Genomic DNA, 23,080 nt, shown 5'->3' on the forward strand with positions numbered 1-23,080 from the left:
GACAGTTACACCTACCCTCGAAAGATCACTCATTAGTGAAACTTACTATGTCCTTATTTCTGGCCTCACAGGTGTATAACTTCAGAAAGGGAAATAAAGCCATGACTACTCAGGTTATTTCCTAAGATTTAGTTTCCTTGTTTTATAATATCTGCCAAGGACTCCCGTCTCTGGGCCCCGTTGCTCAAACTGTGGCCCTGTTCTCCTACCTATACCATTATCATCAGTCAGATGAGGTTAAAGGCAGATAATGTGTGAACATTCAGGTGGTGTGGTCCTTACACTTGTTTGCACGTGAGCATTAACCTACTCCAACACTTTCCCTTGCTTCTTGGTGTGTATTTTAGATGGATGCATCTCTGATTTCAACATCTTAATTTGGTCAGGAGGCCCTTTCTGTTCTGTGTCCTGTGGTATAGCTTGCTTATAAAGTACTTGGAGTCTACCAGGGCTTTAAGGTAATTTCACCACACAACACTAGGTTTAGGTCGATTTCTCCTTATTCAGTAGTTTAACAACAATAGCTTGCATGATAGCTATATTAAAGATATGCTGAAACATTGAAAGGCAAAGTTACTTGGAATAATCAACACAGCTATTAAAGAAGAACTGAAAGTCATATGGAGAGTAAAGGTTAACATTTGACGATGTAGAACTCATTCTGTCAGATCTTATCAGCAATCACACTTTGATATAAGTGATGTGACAAATCATGTCAACAGGAAAATGTTCCCATTAGCTCTTAGATAATTTAATTTGTTAAAACATGTTTTGAAGATTTTAATCAAACTGCAGGCAGCATAAAACAAATTAAGATATCATAATATTGTTGATATCATGCCCAAATATACTTTTTAGACTTTTCTTATCTGCATATTTGACAGACAGTGCAAATTTAAATTTTAACAGATTCTGTTCATTGTAAACTTACTAATGAAAATAAAAAGATTTTATCTTCTAAATATCCTACACATGTTGTATACAAAAAAGTGATGTGATTTGCTTACCTGTGAGATTGGTACTTTCATAGAGGACGTTTGGTCACTTTTCAGTTTTTTTAAGTGTACGGATGCACTTAATGTGATTTTTGACTTTAAAAAAATGGAAGAGGATTGCCTCCTTGAACATGTGCCTAAAAGATGGCTATAATTATTGCTGGAACTAGAAAATATGTCCTGCAGTATAATATTTTAAAGATGTGATACAAGAAGAATGTCCTTGTCTAATGTACATTGAAGAGAATGCAGAGAAAGATTACAGTAAAACAAAAATTTATATGCCATTTCTCCATAAGTGTTTGATGATACTTGAAGAGGCCATAAAGAGGCTAAGAAAAACTCATACAACAAACAAATGACTCATTGTTGTGTGATAGGACTGCTTTATATCTCAAGAGGGATAGAAGGTCACTTTGAAAGGGCAGCTAACTTAAATAGGACTTTCTCAATGACTTTACTAAAACTGTGACTTACTTGGACTCCAGCTTGACAGCCCAAACTGCAATGACCATTGTGTTTTGAAGTGTTTTGAAATAATGGTCATTTTAGGCATGGATAGTATATGTAATGAATCTATTGAAGCAAAGGATATGATTGAATAAACATTTGGAATACTAAAACAAGCATTTAGATTCAAGGTAGATCAATATTTTGCAGAGCTAGAAATGGATTCTTATACATCTCAATGTCTGTTATTGCTAATAAGTAAAATCTAAAGTATTACATGTTCAGATGCTTTTGTTGAAAGAATATTTAGTTTCATGTCATCATGTTGGATGGACATCACGAATGTGGCCTTGATAACAGCAGAGCTGTAAGTCCAAGTGAAATTTACATTTAACTGTACCCAGTTTTATCACACATTAAAGGAGATGTCCTAATGGTTTTCTAGTCAGTTCAGAGAGAAGTATTATTGGAAACAGAAATTTGAAATATTCTTTTGTTTTATGGGACAAAAATGGAACAGGTTATTGTAATTTTTTCCTAAATTTTGTTATTATCTGTTCAATTCAAGTGTACTTAACTCTTCTTTTTAAAAATCTTACATTTATGTACATTAAGAATATACAGTATGGCCTATCAAAATTTAAATATCTAATAAAGAGTTAAGAAAAGTATACAATTTCAATTAAATACTATGGTGGTTTGCTCTGGCTGCCATAACAACATCATGGATTGGGCAGCTTAAAAAAAGAATTCAACTTTCTCACAGATCAGGGAAGCTTAGAAGTTTAAGGTCAAGGTGTTGGCTCCTTGGTTTCTTCTGGGTCCTTTCTTCTCTTGCTGCCTTTTCACATATTTGCCCCTCTGTGCATACCCCTTGTGTCTCTGTGTGTTTCTATTAGTTCTTATAAAAAGATAGTAGTCAGATTAGATTCAGTTCAGTTCAGTTCAGTTGCTCAGTCGTGTCCAACTCTTTGTGACCCCATGATCCGCAGCATGCCAGGCCTCCCTGTCCATCACCAACTCCCGGAGTCCACCCAAACCCATATCCATCGAGTCGATGATGCCATCCAACCATCTCATCCTTTGTTGTCCCCTTCTCCTCCTGCCCTCAAGTCTTTCCCAGCATCAGGGTCTTTTCCAATGAGTCAGCTCTTCGCATCAGGTGGCCAAAGTATTGGCATTTCAGCTTCAACATCAGTCCTTCCAATGAACACCTGGGACTGATCTCCTTCAGGATGGACTGGTTCGATCTCCTTGCAGATTAGGGCCTATAATAAATGTCTCATTTTAACTTAATGACCTCTTTAAAGCCCTAACCTCCAAGTACAGTTGCATTTTTAAATCTTGGAGGTTAGGGCTTCAACATATGAATTTTGGAAAGACAGTTCAGGACAAGTCCTCATTTGTTATATATCTTTTGTGGTAGTGTGCCATTTTGATTCCCATCTTCTTTCCTTTTCTATATTTGTTTTAGTTTTTTCCTTGGTGGTTACTTTGGGGAATTACAGTTTCCTTCTAAACTTATAACAACCTAGTTTAAATAGTATCAACTTAGTTTCAATAGTATGAACACTTTGCCCCTTTATATCTCCATCCTCCATCTTTACATTATCGTCACTGATTATATCTTTATACATTGTGTGCTCATTAACATAGATTTATAGTCATTATTTAATTCACTTACCTTTTAAATCCTATAGGAGGAGTTGCAGACCAAAAGTATAGTAATACTGGTTTTTATATTTGCCTGTGTAATTACCTTCATCATTTTTTTTTATTTCTTGATATGTTTTTAAGTTATTGTTGTATGTTATTTCCATAACATCTTACAGAAGAACATGAGCAAACTTTTTGGACCACCCAATACTACCTGATGTGCTTTCACTTCAATGTGAATGACTCCTTTCAGCATTTCTTATAGGGCAGGTCTACTATCAGCAGCTTCTTTCCACTTTTGTTTTTAATCTGTGAATGTCTTAATTTATCCTTTATTCTTATTTATTTATTTAGTTATTGGTCGCACCATGTGGCTTGAGGGACCTTAGTTCCCTGATCAGGGATTGAAACTGGGCCACAACAGTGAAAGCCTGGAATCGTAACCAGCAGGCCCCCAGGGAGCGCACTATCCTTTACGCTTAAAGGATAGTTTAGCTCTGTGTAGAATTCTTGGTTGACAGTTCATTACTTGAAATATGTCATATCATTGCCTTCTAGTCTCCATGGTTTCTGATGAGAAATCAGCTTTTACAATTATTGAGGACCCTTTATTCTTGACAAATTGCCTCTCTCTGCTTTTAAGATTCTTTGTCTTTTGATAGTTTAGTCAGATCTTGGTACGGATCTCTTTCATTGTTGAGCTTCTTTGATGTATAGGTGCATGTATTTCATCAATTTGGGATGTTTTTGACCATTATGTCTTCAGTTATTTTTTTCTGCTCTTTCCTCTTTTCTGTGATTCCTATAATACATAATATCTTGGTATTCTTGATGGTTGTTTTTTTTCCCCTAATACTTCTTAGAGTTTGGAGCTGCCTGTCTCATCAATTGCTCCCTAATTATTGTTTTGCCATTATATACATATGTGTATATATATATACATACATATATATGCGTATATATATGTATATAGCAAATATACATATATATAAAATACATATATTTACATATATAAAAGTCTGATATATTTGTTCCTGGGCTGGAATTCTAAAAAGTTGGTCACTGTTAAGGCCAATGGTCTATTGATTTCTTTTCTTATGCTGGAGCTATTGGTTTTTGTAAACTGTTGTTTCTTTGCAATCTTTATTGTATACCAATGTTGTATACTTGCTCAACCTTTAGATCCTCATGACAGCCTATGAGACAGAAAAAAAATATGTGGTTTCTGTTTTAATGATAAGATTCTAATTAAATAACATAGGTAAAATGTCATAATGGTTAACAAAGCAGGTCAGCACTAGAACTCAGATGTTCTAACTGGAAACATCTGATTGCTCTCCTTACTGGAGATTTTTCTCTCCTCCTTAGTGGACTTTAGTTTTGACTTGTTCATATGTTGCACTTCACATGTTGTCTACTTCTTACGGTCTGCTTCAATTTGGGAAGAGTTGGAGGTTGTCAGAGAATCAAGTAGCCATCATTTTAAATACAGCTCTGAGTAAACCAGCTCTTTCTTTCATGCTTCTTAGGGACAGCAGTTTTTCTTGTTTGGACATCTTTTTGCTTCTAGATAGTTCATATTTTTTCAGACTTACTGAATTTTTCAGAAGTCTGATGACCAGATACATGTGGTATTCCTATATGGTTTTTAAGTTATATAAATCCACTGTTTTTAAGCTTCCTGTACATTTTTTAAAGATTGTTTATTTTTTATGTTTGGTTACACTGGGTGTCTGTTGCTGAGCGCAGGCTTTCTCCGATGGCAGTAAGCAGGGGCTGCTCTTTGTTGCAGTGCGAGGGCTCCTCATTGCAGTAACTTCTCTTGTTGTTGGAGCACAGGTTCTAGGTTCATGGGCTTCATTAGTTGTGGCTTGCAGCTTCAGAAGTTGAGGTTCTCTAGAGTGTGGGCTTGGTGGTTGTGGCACATGGGCTTAGCTGCTCTACAGTATATGGAATCTTCCCAGACTAGGGATCGTACCCATGTCCCCTGCATTGTCAGGTGGATTTTTATCCACTGTACCACTAGGGAAGTGCCCTCACAAATTGATTTACTGATTTTTCTAATGTTCTATACTTGTTAAAATTTTGTCATTTTGGATATGTTCTGGGTGTCTACTCAGTCTTTATTACCTGGAATATAATGTCTTTGGAATCAATTAATTCTCTCTTTCATCCCCTGAAATGTTAAGGCTATATGAATTTTTATAATTCTTTCTTCAATAATAAAGGGTAATCATTTTCTTATTACTTTAATAACTGTCATTTTCCTAAATATATTTTTCTTTCTCATTTGAAGCAAAGATCTTGGGCATCAAATAGTGCTTCTTTCTTTGCTGTAGTTTAAATCATTTATTGAAAACTACTAAATTTCTATATGTTCCTTGTCAAATAGCCCTCTCTCCTACATTTTTCTTTAGAAAGTATAATATGTTCCTGATTATAAATTTTCTTCCTTAATCATAGATATAAATCCATCAGTGATAGATTTGATTCTCTTCTTCACATAAGCATTAAACATTTCGCTTGATCTTTTCTTGAATTCTTACATCCTTCTAATTCTTCACATGGTTTTCTGATTACTGACTTTTTAGTCTTTGTATTTCTCATCTTTCTCCCAGTTAGATAAGCCTTTGTTTTGAAATTTTAACCAAGGTGTGTGTGTGTGTTTTTAATTTTGAGAGAAATCTTTTTTCTCTCAGTATTTTTATGTTTTATACAGTATGACTATGAGGGGTGTGTATTAGGGAGGGCACATTTTTTTTTTCATATAAATATCACTTAATCTTTCACGTTTCAGAATTGTTTTAAAGCTTTCCCAAACTCTTTATATATTGAATACCTACAAACATTTTTTATAAAGTTTACAGTTAATATTGGATTGAATAGAAACATGTTCAACCCAGAATTGTAAGCTTGGTAATTTAAGAACCTTGTAACATTTCCAATTAGGTCATAGCAAAATAGAGCACAGCTATGCACGGCCCTTAACGCACAGCAGGTTTTCCCGGCATGTTGTTACCAGGCTGTGGTCACCTTGGACTGTTAGTGTCCTGCTCACCCACTGGTCAGTGCTGCAGTGGTTCCCTCCCCCAAGTGATTAACTTTCCCTGAGGGACCATGAGTGGGCCCACTCACCTTATGACCAACAGAGTGGTGGTCCCCAGTCAGAGAGTACGATAAGAGTTTATCCTGGCCCTCTCCCCAGGGCTCTTAGCTCATCCAGCATCAGGTCAGTGAGTGAGCTGGGGTGCCCAGGGCACAGGCTGAAGGCTGTGTCCTGCAGGGCTCCACTACTGGCCGGGCGCAGGCCTTGAGGCGGCAGGGAACCTCTCCCCAGTCTCTGCCTCTGCCACCTAGTGGGAGCTGCCATCTGCCTATGTAACAGTTTACAGAACCTGCCTCTGCTGTGTGGGTGGCCTGTGGAGCCTGAGGGCCAGTTGGGTCCTGGGCACCTGTCTCTCCCAGCGATGTCATCTGGGCAGGGTTTGACAACCCTGCCCTGAGGGAGCCACCAACTGAGAGCTGCTGCCTCTTAGCCAGGACCTGATCTCAGAGGGTCAAAGTTGTGCCTTGGGGTCTGGTCCTTTCTTGTAAAAACATAGAATAATGTTTCTTTGGTAGAGATTTATAAGAATGTCATTACCTGTCCATGACCTACTACCAAGAAGTTTAGGACTAACCTAAACTCTTCCTCACTTTTCATAGAAAAGGGCTTTGCTGAAAGCTTTTGGGGAGTTTGGTTTTTTTTTTTGTTTTATTTTTTAAAATTGTTTATTTATATTTATTTTTGGCTGTGCTACATCTTCATTCCTGCATGTGGGCTTTCTCTTGTTGCAGTGTGCAGACTTTTCTTGCAGTAACTTCTATAGTTGTGGAGCATGGGTGTGGGTTTCGGGTTTCGGTAACTGCAGCTCACCGGCTCTAGAGTGCAGGCTGAGTTGCACCAGTGCACGTGGGATCTTTTCGACTAGGGATTGATCCAGGGTCTCCTGCACTGGCAGGCGGACTCTTAACCACTGGACCACCAGGGAAATCCTGAGTTTGGGTTTTTAAGGCATGAAGCACCCATCACTTTGCATGGCCCTCAGTAAACCTTTCTTTGTTCCAAACTCTGACATTTAGTATTGTTTGGACTCAGTGTGCGTTGGGCACATGGGCTTGTGTTTTAGTAACAATAGCGTTTAGAAATAAAAATTGATGAAAATCGAGATCCTCATCTTTATTTTTGTAGACTTTTTTTTCTTTTAAAGAAACAAGTCTATGTGGCTTTCCTATATGAATAAATAGTATTCTGATTATTTCATTTTCTGACCAATTTCACTTGAAAAAACTATTTAGAGATTAAAAGGCATTTTAGTAGATATATCTCTGGGAATCTGGGAACAGTCTAGACTGCTTAGATCTAAAGAGAAGAAATGACATTGGAGTGATCAAAGAGAGTTCTCCCTTCTAATGCCTTACACCTGGAGCAGTTGTAGAAACATCAATAGCACAACTATATTTATAAATATCAGAGCAGAATGTGGCAGATGGTGATGCAACACAGAATCTTGTCAAACTTTTATGTCCCTAAAAAGAAGGTTTCTTTTAGTGCCTATTTTAATACTTTTAACTTGAATCTTACAAAATAAAGTTGACTCTTTATATTGTGAATTTCTCCTTGTAATTGAAAAAATTAAGTATGAATTAATATCTTGCTTCTTTGGTAATCTTTTTCTTTGTTGAATTAGACTGTGAATGACTGTTGTAGTAAACTGAGGTGAAAAAAGTAGTGTTTTGTTTTCCTAAATGATATTTTTCATGAGTTTGTGACATCCTTCTATGTTGTTAGATTCTTTAATGTAAAGCGAAACCCGATATTTTCTCTTTCTTCCTTAGCTCCCCATCCTCTTTTTCTCTTTCCTTCTTTCTGTATTTTTTGTCCTTTAGGACTTACTTTATGACTGTTCAGGGATTCTTTTGCCACCATTAGTAAAACATGCCTTTGGTTTTGTCTCAGTAGTTTTGGTGTGCTCTGAGGTTGTATAGTATAAATCTATACCTACATATCATAAAGCATGCACTTTATTTAATAAAAAAAAAGTGTACCTTTTACACTTATGGACCTTAATGTGGTGCGTTGTCCCGTGGTATGAAATTAAACATGGTTACAGTTTGATGTTGTGTTTCTCCTGCCTAATAGTAAAGCAGCAAGTGCTTCAGTAAGGAAACCTGGAAATAGCAGGACCTTATTTCATCCAGGGGATAACATTTTTTGCCTTGATTCTGTTTCCTGTTATTCTATTTGTAATTACATTTAAATACGTATCTTGTTGATTAATTAACTTTTTGGAACTGAAAAACAAAGATGGGACCTCTTCTGGTGTAGAGGTGAGTGCCTAGACTTTTTTTTAAATAGGGAAGGCTTTTTTTTTTTTTTAAGATTTATGTATTTATTTTTGACTGCACTAGATCTTCGTTGCTGTGTGCGGACTTTGTCTAGCTGTAGCAAGTGGGTGTGCAGACTTCTCGCTGTGGTGTCTCTTGTTGCTGAGCATGGGCTCTAGGCACACAGGCTGTAAATGTGGTGGTAGGACCGAGCAGTGGTTCATTAGCTGTGGGGCAGGGGCATAGTTGCCATGTAACATGTGAGATCTTGGCGAAGCAGGGATTAAACCTGTGTCCCCTGCATGGGCGGGTGGATTCTTAACCACTGGACCACCAGACTTTTTGTTTGATTAGTTGGATAGTGAAGGTGGTCTTTGCTGATTAAATGGTATAGTGGTACTGTCAACTGCCGTGTATTTTAAGACAAGCTTTTCTAGAGTATTTCTGTTTTCTTTGGTACTTTTGGTGATAAGATATTTTGTAAAAGTGAAAAACAAAATAGTAAATTTTTAGCTTAATATCACATAGTGGTGGGGGGCTTAGTAATGTTTTGTGCAGTAAATAAAGCTGGAGAAGTGTAAACTTGGACTAGTTACCTGACCTTTTCAAGTTTCGGTTTCCTTTTCTGTAAAATGGGAATAATCATAGTACTCTTACATGCTAACATTCTTAGAAGGGAAAATCATGACTCTCAGATATAAAATAAACACATGCCAACCATTTTATTTAACTCATTGTTAATTAGTGTACAGGTAAGATGTTGCAGTTTATTTTAAGGAGAATTCAGGACTGGAGATACATGTGGTCCAGGGAATCAGTCTATAAATATGACGATGATGGGGTGACATTTCAGTTTTCATCTCTACTGATTTTAATTTTTGATTTTTATAGATAAGAATTATTGCTATATATAATACATAATTATAAACTCCTGAAATAGCTCAAAGGTGATAATATGATGTGTACTTCATATTGCTGCTGCTATTTAGTCGTGTCCTACTCTTTGCAAATCCATGAACTGTAGCCCACCTTGGGATTAGCTTTGTCCATGTGATTTCCCAGGCAAGAACAGTGGAGGGGGTTGCCACTTCCTGCTCCGGGCTATCTTCTCAACCCAGGGATTGAACCCACGTCTCCTGCTTGACGGGTGGATTCTTTACCACTGAGCCACCTGTGAAGCCTATAATTAATGTTAGGGAAGAATAATTCTAATCTTTATATTTTCACAACTTTTATTAAGAAGAGCTGTTGACAAGTTCTCTGGTGGTAAAGAATCCACCTGCCAATGCAGGGAATCCAATGAGTTGGATCCAATGAGTTGGATCCCTGGTCTAGGAAGATTCCATATGAGGCTGGTCAGCTAGGCCTGTGTGCCACAGCTACTGAGCCTGTACCCTGGAGCCACAAGAGAAGCCACCGCAATGAGAAGCCCACACACTGCAAGCAGAGAGTAACCCTTTCTCACCACAACTAAAGAAAGTCCATTTGTAGCAACGAAGGCCCAGCACAGACATAGATAAAGTAAGTAAATAAATATTAGAAAAGAATAATTGTTGAGTTGATAGCATAATTATTTTTCCTTTTTAGCCTGTTACTACAATTTATTATTGTAATATTTTTCTTCTGTTACTATTGTGTATTCTTGAGGGCAGGCACTTTGTTTTATTCCTTGCTCTGTGTCCTTAGTATCTCCAGCAATCTGTGTGACTTAAAAGACTTAAGTGAACAAATTTTGAGTGATGGAAGTGATTAAGAGACATAACCCTATATGAGAAAACTTATTTTTCTTTAGTGCTCGATTCTCTGGTTTGTGCTAATTTTATTTAGGTTTTTTTTTTTTTTTTTTTTTGGACAGGCTGAAAACATAGCATCTTTACAAGCATAAATATTTATTTTAATCTAATTATTAATTTTTTTCTTTTAATGTCATGCATTGAAATGTTTTGACTGCAGTATAAATAAAGTTTATAATAGTATAATCTTCAGAGGCAAAGATCTTTATTTTAGACCTGGTTATTCACTTTCATATTGAGTGGCCTTCAACTCTTTGAGCATTAGTTTTCTTCACAAGTGAAATGATATGATAACTCAAAACATCATAACTTTATAGTTTATTAAGAAAATTAAATGTAATAATAGGCATAAATTACCTAGCAAGGTGCCTGACGTGTAGTAAGTGATCAAAAAGCTTAGCTTTGGGACTTCCCTGGTGGTCCAATGGCTATGCAAAGGGCTCGAGTTCAATCCTTGGTTGGGGAACTAGATCCCATCTGCTCCAGCTAAGACCTGGCAAAGCCAAATAAAACTAGTAAATAAATTAAAAAAAAAAAAAAAAACAAAAAACAAGCTTTAGCTTTTACATAACTATTTTTGATTTGAAGGACTCACAGATGTAATGTGATGGTGATTTATCACATTAATAATAGATATGATAAAGTAAAATGTGGGACCCTAAAATACCCTTATCTAAGTTGGTATTCAGGATGTTTATAGTCTTTTTGAATACATGATATCATAAGATATTCACCATACCTAATAAAATAATGTCATGATTTTTACTTATGTTAGTGGGCAAATAAGCTAACTTCTGAGAGTTAAATAAAAGGTCTGAATTTTGCTTAACACATTTTATGCTATGTAAATAAGGAATTTTAAAGCATTTCTAAGACATGCTCATTTAGGGTTCCCCTTTAAGCCCTCAGTTTAGCTGTTAATATCCAAAGTTAAGTGTAGGAAAAGAAGTTTTTAAAAATCTTACTTGAGTATAATTGCAAAATGTTCTTATTTCCACCAGAAGAAATTCAGGGTATGTAAAAGAAAATTCTTAAGACAGAGTTTTTATTGTAACAGTACTATATGAATAGGCTTTTGAATATAATAGCTTATTGATAAAATTTTTGAATTTGTAAATGCATCATCTGTTAAAATCTTTAGAGTTCATATTAAATCTTAGGAAATTGTTCTTCATATATAGTCTGTGTATTGTAGTTCACTGTCAACTTTGCAGTATATAATAATGAATTGTTAAATTGAGAATCTGGGATAGTACTTTCCAGGTTCTGTTTATTTGCTTGATACTCATCTTTACTGTAAGAAAGTGAGCTAAGTGAATTCCCTGGCTGTCCAGTTGTTAGGTTTGGTACTTTCACTTCTGGGGCCTGGGTTCAGTCCTTGATTGGGCAACTAAGATTCTGCAAGCTGAGTGGCACAGCTAAAACATAAAAAAGAGTGAACTAAACTGTTTGTTTCCTTAGGACCTACCCTGTGCATTGCTGCTTTTTAGGTGACCACACACTCTGAACTCCCTACTCCCCACTTGTTTCTTTTGTTTTCCCCCGCAGAGGCATTGTTGCCATCCATTAAGAGCCAATAACTTCCTATTTTCTAATTTTATTCCTGTACCAGTCAAGATACTCATTCCTTCTTTGACATTTTCAGGACATTGTATTAACATTGATTTATAAAATTATTTTATTATGTATCTGTTTAATATTTATATTGGGCTTCCCAGGTGGTTCAGTGATAAGAATCTTCCTGCCAAGCAGGAGACATGGGTTCAATCCCTGGGTCTGGAAGATCCCCTCGAGAAGGAAATGGCAACCCACTCCACCATTCTTGCCTGGGAAATCTCATTGTTAGAGAAGCCTGGAAGGGTGCAGTCTATGGTGCCGGGGTCCAGCCCCGGCTGATCCAGGGTATTCGAAGGAGAGACGGTGTAGGCGAGGATCAGGAAACAATTGCTTAATTAAACGTTAATTAAGGATATAAAGAGTAATAGAATGAGGATAGCTCAGTAGGAAAATTCAGTAGAGAAAAGAGGCTGAGTAGTTGGTTTACGCGGGAGACCAATAAAACTTCAAGACAAGAAGTTTGCAACACTTACATAGGCTGCAGGCGTCCTTCCGTTCTCCCGAAGGAGAGGAGACACTGAGGCCTCCCCGGTCGGCTCTTAGAAGCCCAGGCATAATTAGCAAGCATGGCGGGTTCCGCTCTCCAAATGGAGACTCAGCTAGAATTTGGGAGAGAGAGCGACATGGGGAGACCAAGTTTCGGTGAACAAGGCCCGCTGTTTATTTTCCAAAGTAGTTTTTATACCTTAAGTTACACATAGAGGATAATGAGGGAAGGGGTGGAGTCACGCAAGGACAGCAGTTCCTGGTTCTAATCGAAGCCAGGCTCTCAAACTTATCATATGCAAAAGTTCAGGTGATTTACATTATCTTCTGGCCAGGAGGCCTGTTAACATTTTAAGAAACTTATTTTTCTCTAAAGGTGATTATTCCAAAGTCAGGCACCAGCCTCCAAAAAAGCATTGGACAAAGCTGCATTCCTATAGGGCAAAGGTGAGGTGGGCTCAATCAAGAAAAGAATTAACTCAAGGGTCCAAGGTTACAAACATTGAGGTTACTACTTACATTTCTATACACCCATTATATCAATCAATACACTGCCAAGGACACAGTAGGTAAGGAGTATGGAGACTTAGCAGCAAACATTGGCCCAATAAGTGAAAGACCCTTCACCAATACAATTTCTAATCAATCTTTTAACTACTCAAAGGAATCTGTGTTTAGACAGTTTAGAACATCTCCTGCCTCTCACAGTTGGGAGGCTCTGAACAATCACATGTGGCCGGAAAAACCTATTCAGGCAGGCTAGAGGATTTCCAAAGGAGTTTGTAGGTTGAAACACTGTCACACCCAGGAATTATTAACTGGAGCTGTAAGCTAACTCTTTTTTCAGAGAGAGGTAGTGGGGGACAGCCCCCTGTAAAGTCAGAGGTGTAGGTGAAAGCACAAAGCAGAAAGTAGGCAGACTCTGGTTTTGGGGGTAGATGCTCGAGAATTTCCAGGGGGACTCCTGAGGCTCGATCCCGCCTTTGCGTATGCCGAGCCTCCTTCCTCATGACCTTGTCATGGGTGGAGTGCCTCACACTGGGGCGGAGTGCCTCATGCTGGCTCCCGGCAGTGATAGAATTCTAGTTGAGCTATTCCAGATCCTGAAAGATGATGCTGTGGAAAGTGCTGCACTCAATATGCAATATGCACTCAATATGCAATATGCCGGCTCCCGGCACTATGGGGTCGCAAAAGAGTTGGCCATGACTTTGCAACTAAACAACAGCAACAATATATTATTAAGAAATGAAAGGCCTGAATTTTTTGTTAATGGAATTTGAAATAAGTGCAAGGTAAATAAGATAAGGAATATTTTCTCTTTTTAAAATTAGACACTTGTATGGTTGGCCGTAAAGATAAATATGTATGCATATATACACAGGGGTTGGTGAGATAAATGAAAAATTGACCTAAGGAACCCTATTTCATTCTATTCTCCTACCTGAATCCCTCCCATGTAAAGCATTTAGAATCCAGTATGCAGTGATACAATCCTTGACTCATTTTCATAGATCTTACTGGGTAGTAATTGCTGTCCATTCTATCATGAACTATAATTTCCAACTTTTCATAAAGTCTCTGCATGAAAATTAGCAGCTTTCAAATAAGTGGGAAGAAGACTGGATGGTTGGTTGAAAGTTAGCTGACCATTGAGAAGCTCTGTTCTTGGTAAGAGTAGCAGGTTGATTGCAGGTGGTGTATAGTTAAATTGATGAGCTTTGCTGTTTAATCTTTGTGTATTTAGAAGTGATTTAACAATATGTAACAGAAAAATTTGAACATTTTTATAATTAAAAAATTTGCGATCGGACAAAATGAGCTTAGGTTTGATTTTATGAAAGCAATACCAATTATTATGCTTTATGAATATGGCATACAGTTTATGCAAATATGAGCAATTAAATAATAGTTCATTGTATAGATCAGGTTATTTTCCGTTAAGTTCAGAAAAGTAAGTTTTCCTACTTACGGACCACTAGGTATTTGCACTTTATGTGAAGTTATCACTTTCTCTTGTGTTAAAAATTGAATGAAATGTTCATTGGGTAAACTAATGCAATTCACATTTGAAAGTAATATTTGAACCCCTAAGAGTTATCTAAAAATACTGGGGAACTAAACTACTTTTTATTACTACTTTGCTACTATGTAAATGTGAAGCATTTACATAAATATATCATTTATCTTAAATGGTGAAAGATTTTAAACCTCTAAGTATATAGAATACAACTTTAAATTATTTAAAATAGTTCATTTTTCCTTCCCTAAACTTACAGATTTAATCCTACCCTGTGGAAAATTACACTAAATGTGAAAGATCATACTCACTAATAATGTAGTCAGTGTTGCAGTTATTTTAAAAGCAGAAACTATCAATTCTTAGCCATCTCCTTTAAGCACCTAAGGGTTGAGGTTTAATTTTGTAGCAGCAGTGACTGCAAGTAATGTACATGGCTTGGGACATGTACATAGCTGACTTGAGAGGGCTCATACTTTTGCATTGACTATGTTGTAGGTGGAGTAGCAAGCTCAGCCATTGGGCTCTTCTGTGTATAATTAAACCTTTCATATAGGAAGCTGTAGCAGGTTGATGCTTTATCCTCACCCCCTTAAGGGCTCCTTAACATTTTTTCAAATGGCTTTGTTCAACTTAGAACTCATGTTAGAAAATTGAAATGTAAAGAAAAGAAAAAAAATGACAATTTTTTTTTCTTTCCACTTGTATGTGAGTCGGTGTGTGTGTTTATATAGTTCTTACAATTGGAGAACTTGGAGGAGAAAACGTTTGCTTTGTTTTTAAGGCAAATTCAGTTTGTGTCATGTAGGTTTATAGAACGACCAAAACACAATGTTAGGGAGAGTAATGTAAAAAGAATATTGAAAATGAAGGAAAATGGACTAAGAAGAGTATATTTCTTGAATATGGTGCTTAGTTCTGGTAACCATATATATATTTAGATGACATGACAAACTTGTTTGGATGACGTTGGGCAAGTCATCCAAACAAGGCTTCCCTGGTAGGCTCAAATGGTAAAGAATATTTATGGACCACTAGGGTTTCCCTGTGGCTCAAACAGTAAAAAATTCTGCATGCAATTCAGGAGACCTGAGCTCAATCCCTGGGTTGGGGAAATCCCCAGGAAAAGGAAATGGCAACCCACTCCAGTGTTCTTGTCTGGTGAATTCCGTGAACAGAGGAGCCTGGCGGGCTACAGTCCATAGGGTCGCAAAGAGTCAGACGCAACTGACTGAATTTCACTTTTTCCTGTGCCTCTGTTGGCTCATTTGTCCACTGTAAAATGCACACTGTACACTTGGCTTTGTGAGGGTGAAATGTAAAATATAAGAAGAGTATGTACTACTCAGTAAGGTGCTGGCACATAAAATCATTTCACAGATGTTATTAAACTTCAGTATCATCATTAAAGATTATGTGATTTAATATTTCCGTGTTTTCATAACATATTTGTATGAATAAGTGGTACACACTGACATATTGGCACTGTTCAGAGCCATTTTCAAAATAGTCCTTTATTATACATTCAATTGCTGTTTCTTATTTTAGATACAAATGTAGAGATTGAGATATGTGTTGTTATCTCATAAAAATTAAATTCCAGTTCTCTCTGTCATTCTTTAGGTAAATGATAAAAGTTTGTCAGAAATTCCCTGGCAGTCTAGTGGTTCGGACTTGGTGCTTTCACTGCTGAGGGCCCAGGTTAGTCAGTGAACTAAGGGAGAAGGCAATGGCACCCCACTCCAGTACTCTTGCCTGGAAAATCCCATGGACGGAGGAGCCTGATAGGCTGCAGTCCATGGGGTCGCAAAGAGTCGGACATGACTGAGCGACTTCACTTTCACTTTCATGCACTGGAGAAGGGAATGGCAACCCACTCCAGTGTTCTTGCCTGGAGAATCCCAGGGATGGGGGAGCCTGGTGGGCTGCCGTCTATGGGTCACACAGAGTCAGACACGACTGAAGTGACTTAGCAGCAGCAGTGAACTAAGATCCCACAAAGCCATGAGACAGGGCCAAAAAATAAAGCTTGTCTTACACAGAGTTATAGCCATCTTTTTATTTAATTTTCTAATATTCTTCTATTTATATTTCCCAAAATGCAATATGTATGTTTCGGCTTTTTAAAAGTATCGCTCTCAAGTTCTTTGACATTCTTATATTTAAAAGGTGGAGTCTAATTTCCCTGTTCTTAAATATGGGCCAAACTTAGTAACTAGTTTCTAACAAATAGAATGTATGGCATTGATGATGTGCCATTTCTGTGGCTAGGCCCTTAAAGGTATTGTTGCTTCCACATTATTTTCTTTTGGATGCCCATAGTAATAAAGTCAACTGGTATGTCATGAGGATACTTAATCAGTCAGTGGAGAGGTCCACATGGGAAGGAACTAAAGTTTTCCACCTCCAAGGAGCACCAACATGCTAGCCATGTGCAGGAGCCAGCCCCAGTCACTATAACCTAATGAGATACTCTGAGCCACAACTCCTCTGCTAAGCTACTCCCAAATTCCTGACCCATTAAAAACTATATAAGGTTACGTTTCTTATTTTAAGCCACTGTATTTGGTAGCAACAGATAACTAAGAGTCACAGAGTCCAAATTTTTAAATGTACAAGACTATGTAGTGAAAAGTAGATTTTCTTCCTGTTCCTATACTCTGCTCACCTAGCTCATTTAATTAGATGTGATTCCTATAACAGATTTCTTGTATCCTTCTAGAAATATGTTCTTCTTTTACAACTATGTGCATATCTGTCAATGTGTGTTTTTGTCATGTGTTATACTATATATACAGTTTTGTATTTTCAATTTTTTTCTTAATAGTATATCTTGGAGATCGTTCCATATCAGTATGAAATAAATCTGGCTAGTTCTTTTTAATGGCTATAATGGTCCATTCTGTGATAGTATTATAATTTGATTAATTACTACTTCTTGACATTTAAATGGTTTATAGAGATGCTTTAGGAGTGCCTTAATATACATGTTGTTTTCCATTTGTATGTCTTTATAATTTAGTTTTAGAAATAAAATTGCTGACTGAAAGAGCATAGACATGGTAAATTTTTAAGCAAATAAGCAAATTTGTCCACATAAACATTTTACCAATTTTTATTTCCATCAGAACTGAATGAACATGTTTGTTTTAGTACATCCTTACCATTCAGAGTATACTTGGGATCTTCTTTATCAATATGCTATGTAAAAAGAAGATCTCATTGAAAGTTTACATTTCAATTTCTCTGGATGACATGAATTACTTGGATGGAGTAAACTATTTTCTGAGAGAAATAAATCACCAAAACTTCATTCTAAAAAGAGAAAAATCTGAGTGGTATAATGCTCATATGAGAAATACAGATTATCAACAAGCTTCCTCTCCACAAGTGTGAAAATCCCAGATAATTTTGCTTAGAAAATATACCAGACTTGTGAAGAGTAGATTATTTGAAGATAGACCATTGAGCAGTGTAGGTGAAAAAACCTTTTCTTTTCTTTTCTTTCAAGCTTGTCTCACATTGATACCATAACCCAACAAGGAAAGCAGAAAGAAAAAGGAAGAAGCAGACATAAAACTAAAAGTGTAGATTAATACTATTTATGACTATTGTGAAGAAAAGCCTCAAGTACAATATTTGGAAGTAAATTTCAGTTTAAATTTAGTGCCACGTTAATAATTGTCAGTGATCAAACTGAGAAATAGGATTAATTCTGGGAATGCAAGGATGGTTCATTGTGACAAAATCTATAATTTGGACCCATAGTAATAAAACAAAGGAAAAAGAGGATCTTCTCTGGAGATGCTGAAACAACTTCCATTAAAGAAAACAGGTATATGTTTCCTTAGTACAGTCTGCCTCTTTTATCTCTAATGACAGTATCCTATTTTATAGATAAAATGGAAAAATAATTTAGCACTACTTTTGTTGAGGGAATTCCCTGGTGGCTCAGACTGTTAAGAATCCACATGCAGTGCAGGAGTCATGGGTTCCATCCCTGGGTCGGGAATATCCCCTGGAGAAGGGAATGGCTACGCATTCCAGTATCCTTACTTGGAGAATGATGACCGAGGAGCCTGGCGGACTACAGTCCATGGCGTTAGAGTCAGACCCAACTGAGCGACTAAGCACAGACGCACGTTTATTGTGTCTTTTGTGTAAAACCTCAATAGAATGAAGTAAATACTGTTGTCAACAAAGAACTAATACATTAGCTGCATTTAAAATTAAAATGTTGAGGTGCTTATATTAATAGATGCTAGAAACTAAACCTCATTTACTATAGCAAACAAAACGATAATACAACTTTTGGACAGACATCAGTCTTTATTTTTGTTTTCTGCAATCTCTTCGCCACCAATCCTCTTTCATATTTCCTGTTTTTATTTAAACATTCTTTTTTTCTGCCCTTATTTTTATTTCTCTTTGTTTTCTCTCTACTCCCATTGTTGTGTGACTTTATATGAGCTATAAGAATAATTTAATACCAGAGACATTACAGATAGGAATATTACAATGCGTACAGAAAATACTACTATTATTATAATTTACTATTGTTGCTTACATCAAGAAGTACAAAAATAAGCTATTCATGGGCTAATTTTTGTTCTTTACAGATGCAGGGAAATGCCTAAATTTCAATCTTATTGATGTGTTTTCCAAGTTTTAAATCATGCTTCTAGTTTTGAAAACCATACTTGATTTTTATTTCTCAGAAATATGATACTCTAAATACATTGATAAATGATTATTTAAGTCATTTTACTTCAATCAAAGTAGCAAGGCCAGAATAATTTAATTTCCCAGAAGAATAATGGAATAAAAATCAGTGGTAATTCTATGTAACATTAGCCTATATTTCTATTTCTTTAACTTTGAAATCATTTGTTGCCTTTAGCTGGATCATATTTCTTGAATTTTACTTTAATAATAATTTGCTAATGTAAAAAATTGCTATATAATGGGATTAGTAATGCCATACTCTATTAAGCTGATGCTCTCTTAAAAATTGTTTATGATAGCAATATAAAATGAGAGGTATATGTAGTTTTGAATGATCTTAACATTACTGTGTATCTTTTTATTTAAGTTTAAAATATACTCATATTGTTTCTATCACCAGTATTTTTCTTTTAGTGGTTAGCACAAAGAGCTATATTATGATGGTGAGACTATGAAAAGGTAAATTTATGGTTAGTTTCCAAATCTGCTCTAGAGTTTATTACCATCTGGTCTCTTTGGAGACTATTATAATTATTCATGGAAGTGTTTTCAACACACAAAAAAGGAAGGTTTGTGTATTGGCAGAAAGCAAGAAATACCAGTGGTTTAAACCACATGTAGTTTTCTTAGAATTAGGCAAGGGAAATGAACTTAAGAACTAATTGAGAATCATTAGTAGTTATGTGGTTTGTCTCAACTTTGTCAGAATTTCATTCATAAAGAACAAAATACTGTACAAGAAAAACTGAAGGTCATAGAAATACAGTAACTCCATTTGGCATATTTTATTTTCATTTTAATCAGTGAAATGTTAGGATGGTCTCAAATCTTGGTGTAAACCTCAGAAATAAGATGAGGAATGTATGTCAAATTTGAGGGCTTTTGAAATAAAAGCAAAAATATATTCATGTTAAAATAATTGTAGAGATGAGAATGCCTTTATTAAAGATATTTGTCTTGGATTTAATGCAAACATTATATTAAATAATTTTACATGTGTTCTGGACTTATGTTACTCTCCAGAGTAGCAGTTTGCAGTGTTTTAAGCTTAAGTTGATTTAATAGTAAAAGGATAAAAAGAAATGTCTTTTTACTTTTCCATTCTCAGAGTTGGAGAGAGGTCTATAAAAAATGAGATGACAAGTCAAAAAATTGAATTCATCTATTTTTATTCAGCAATTTTAAACAAAAAATGGCTGGTGGGCTGGGAATATACAGGAAATTTAAATTTGTGATTGAGAATAAGAAATGCATTTGTGGTTTAAAAAAGAAATACCAGCATGTCGCATTAAAGATATGGTATCTACAGTATTATACAGTTAGCAGGAAAATGTATTACATCAGGGGGCATGTTGCACTTTAGAGAGCTAGTGTGGGGATGCAGATGAAGAGAATAACTCCATAGAAGGCATGAGCATTAATAATCCAGTCAGAGAGGAAGAACTCTGCTGTCTCGCATGTAACATAAAACAGATGTTACATTCTATTAAAAACCTCCATAACTAAAATGAATGTTTAGATCACTGGTCAATAAGAAAAACATGAACAATGGCAGTGTAATGATTTTGAAAATTTATTCCATTTGTCAGTTAATATTGGTGGTAGGGAGGGTGAAGGGAAGCTTGCTAAATGTTATTGTATTTTGGATATCTTAATTTAGAAAGCTGAAAGACAGCAGTGAACTATATTTGTTTTTAATTTATTTTACACATTTAAGCTCGTTTCTTTCTCAAATTATTGTAAAAGCCAACAAGAGATTTAGAAACTATGAGTTCTGATTTAATATGTCTGAAGAGGTGATTTAAATATATCTAAAAGTTTTAATTAATTAAATGAATGCTGGAAACATTGTTAAGTAGTTGGCAATGGAAAGAAGACATATGGAGAGAAGGACATTGGGGATGTTACCACAAGGTGCTAGATACCTTTCCTTTTTTTAAAAAAAAAGATTTACCTTTTCTTTTCCCTTAATATTTTTAACCATTAGAAAATTTTAGGTGTAACAAGTAAAATTTTAGGTGTAAAAATTAGGTGTAAAGTACATGCAATAAAATTGACTTTTTAATGTACGGTTGTGTCAGTTCTGACATATGCACACAGTCATGTAGCCAGTACCAGGGTACAGGATATATTTTAGTTTCCCTACCCCAAATGTCCCCTGTGCTCTATTGTAGTCAACCTTTTCCCCACCTCAGCTCCTAGCAATCAGTGCTCTGTTTTTGTTGGCAGATATAGACCTCCTTGGTTGATGTGCCAAGACCATAAGGCTCTGATTGCTCTCTTTCCTGGGACATTTCTCAGTATTATTTATACAGCTGGTGGACTTAAGACATGAGGTAACTGTCTCTTGCCAGACAAAGAGCAGACTTAGTTACTGTTTGCTATAAAATTGGTAGAGTCCCCAAGCTTTATGTTCCTCACCTGCCAGTGGAAACCCAGAGCATATATAGCATCTCTCTGAACCATATCCTATTACCTCCATAGGACTTGGAGCAAGGGGAAATAGTGCAAATATGCCTATATTTGAATGCCTTGCCTTGAGTAAAATAAAGTCTTTCCCTTTGACTCAGGAGTCTCATGTCTTCTGTCAATGAATTAGTACCAGACTTTTTTTTTTGTAATTAGCTTTTAAAACATGATAAAATCAAATCCCATATCTCATAGTTTTCTGTTTTTATAGTTTAACCTTTTACAGTGTTTCATATTGAGAGATCCTGCTCCTGGCTGAAAACCCACATGTGATTTTTCAAGGCGTCATAGAGATTGACAAAGGTTTTATATGGTGGGCTTTAAATGGGAAAGCTGCCCTCCCTACTCCTGACTTGGTACAAAGCCAATCAACTGTCTCTGAAGGGAGTTGCAGTCAAGGACTCGTCCCACATGGCCAACCATGCTCATCCTTACACATGTCAGTATTCCTAGGCCAAGTGCCTTCGTTTGGAAACTTGACTGGGGCTTTCATTGAGACCTGGCTTAGATTTCTATGTGAAGACCTTCTTATTAGGGAAGTTAAAGAATTTTGAAGACACCCTTCTGTTCTGTGACTTAGTACTCAATACTTTTCTACACCTGGCTCTCCTTCCATCTTACTCCAGACCCAAGGTCTTAAAACTACTGGAGCCTTTTTTTGCAGACTTTCATTGGAAGGAAAGTTATGACCAACCTAGATAGCATATTCAAAAGCAGAGACATTACTTTGCCAACAAAGGTTCGTCTAGTCAAGGCTATGGTTTTTCCTGTGGTCATGTATGGATGTGAGAGTTGGACTGTGAAGAAGGCTGAGCGCCGAAGAATTGATGCTTTTGAGCTGTGGTGTCGGAGAAGACTCTTGAGAGTCCCTTGGACTGCAAGGAGATCCAACCAGTCCATTCTGAAGGAGATCAGCCCTGGGATTTCTTTGGAAGGAATGATGCTAAAGCTGAAACTCCAGTACTTTGGCCACCTCATGTGAAGAGTTGACTAATTGGAAAAGACTCTGATGCTGGGAGGGATTGGGGGCAGGAGGAGAAGGGGATGACAGAGAATGAGATGGCTGCATGGCATCACTGACTCGATGGACATGAGTCTGAGTGAACTCCGGGAGTTGGTGATGGACAGGAAGGCTTGGCGTGCTACGATTCACGGGGTCGCAAAGAGTCGGACACGACTGAGTGACTGATCTGATCTGATCTTGGAAGTGAAGCAACCCCCACATTGGTTAAGATTCACCTGATCTTTGATTAGTGTACTGGTCTTTGGGGGGAACATATGGAGCAGTAGGGACCTGACACTTTCTACAATTTAACCTCTTTTTTTTTTTTTCTTTAATTTTTATCAGAGTGTAATTGTTTACAATATTGTTTCAGGTGTAAAGCAAAGTGAATTTGTTACACATATACATTTATCCACACTTTTTTAGAATCTATTCCCATTCCCATGTAGGTCATTATATAGTATTGAGTAGAGTTCTCAGTGGGTCCTTATTAGTTATC

At 36.5% G+C, this 23,080-nt stretch overlaps 1 protein-coding gene and 1 long non-coding RNA gene across 5 annotated transcripts in view; one reads left to right on the top strand and one right to left on the bottom strand.

The window, feature by feature from the left end:
• ADK (adenosine kinase) overlaps window positions 1-23,080 on the top strand; it is a 569,627-nt gene that overhangs the window by 190,466 nt on the left and 356,081 nt on the right. The window lies entirely within an intron of this gene.
• Window positions 10,565-12,635, bottom strand: LOC129620632 (uncharacterized). Of its 2 annotated transcripts, XR_008698624.1 has the most exons (3): window positions 12,564-12,635; window positions 12,352-12,477; window positions 10,565-10,754 (listed from the first exon to the last, which is right to left on the bottom strand). It is a non-coding gene; the product is annotated as an uncharacterized LOC129620632 (long non-coding RNA). The 2 variants fall into 2 exon arrangements; XR_008698620.1 differs by lacking the exon at window positions 12,564-12,635 and having other exon boundaries at window positions 12,352-12,489.

Source organism: Bubalus kerabau, chromosome 1 (assembly GCF_029407905.1).
Source record: "Bubalus kerabau isolate K-KA32 ecotype Philippines breed swamp buffalo chromosome 1, PCC_UOA_SB_1v2, whole genome shotgun sequence".
NCBI lineage: Eukaryota > Metazoa > Chordata > Mammalia > Artiodactyla > Bovidae > Bubalus > Bubalus kerabau.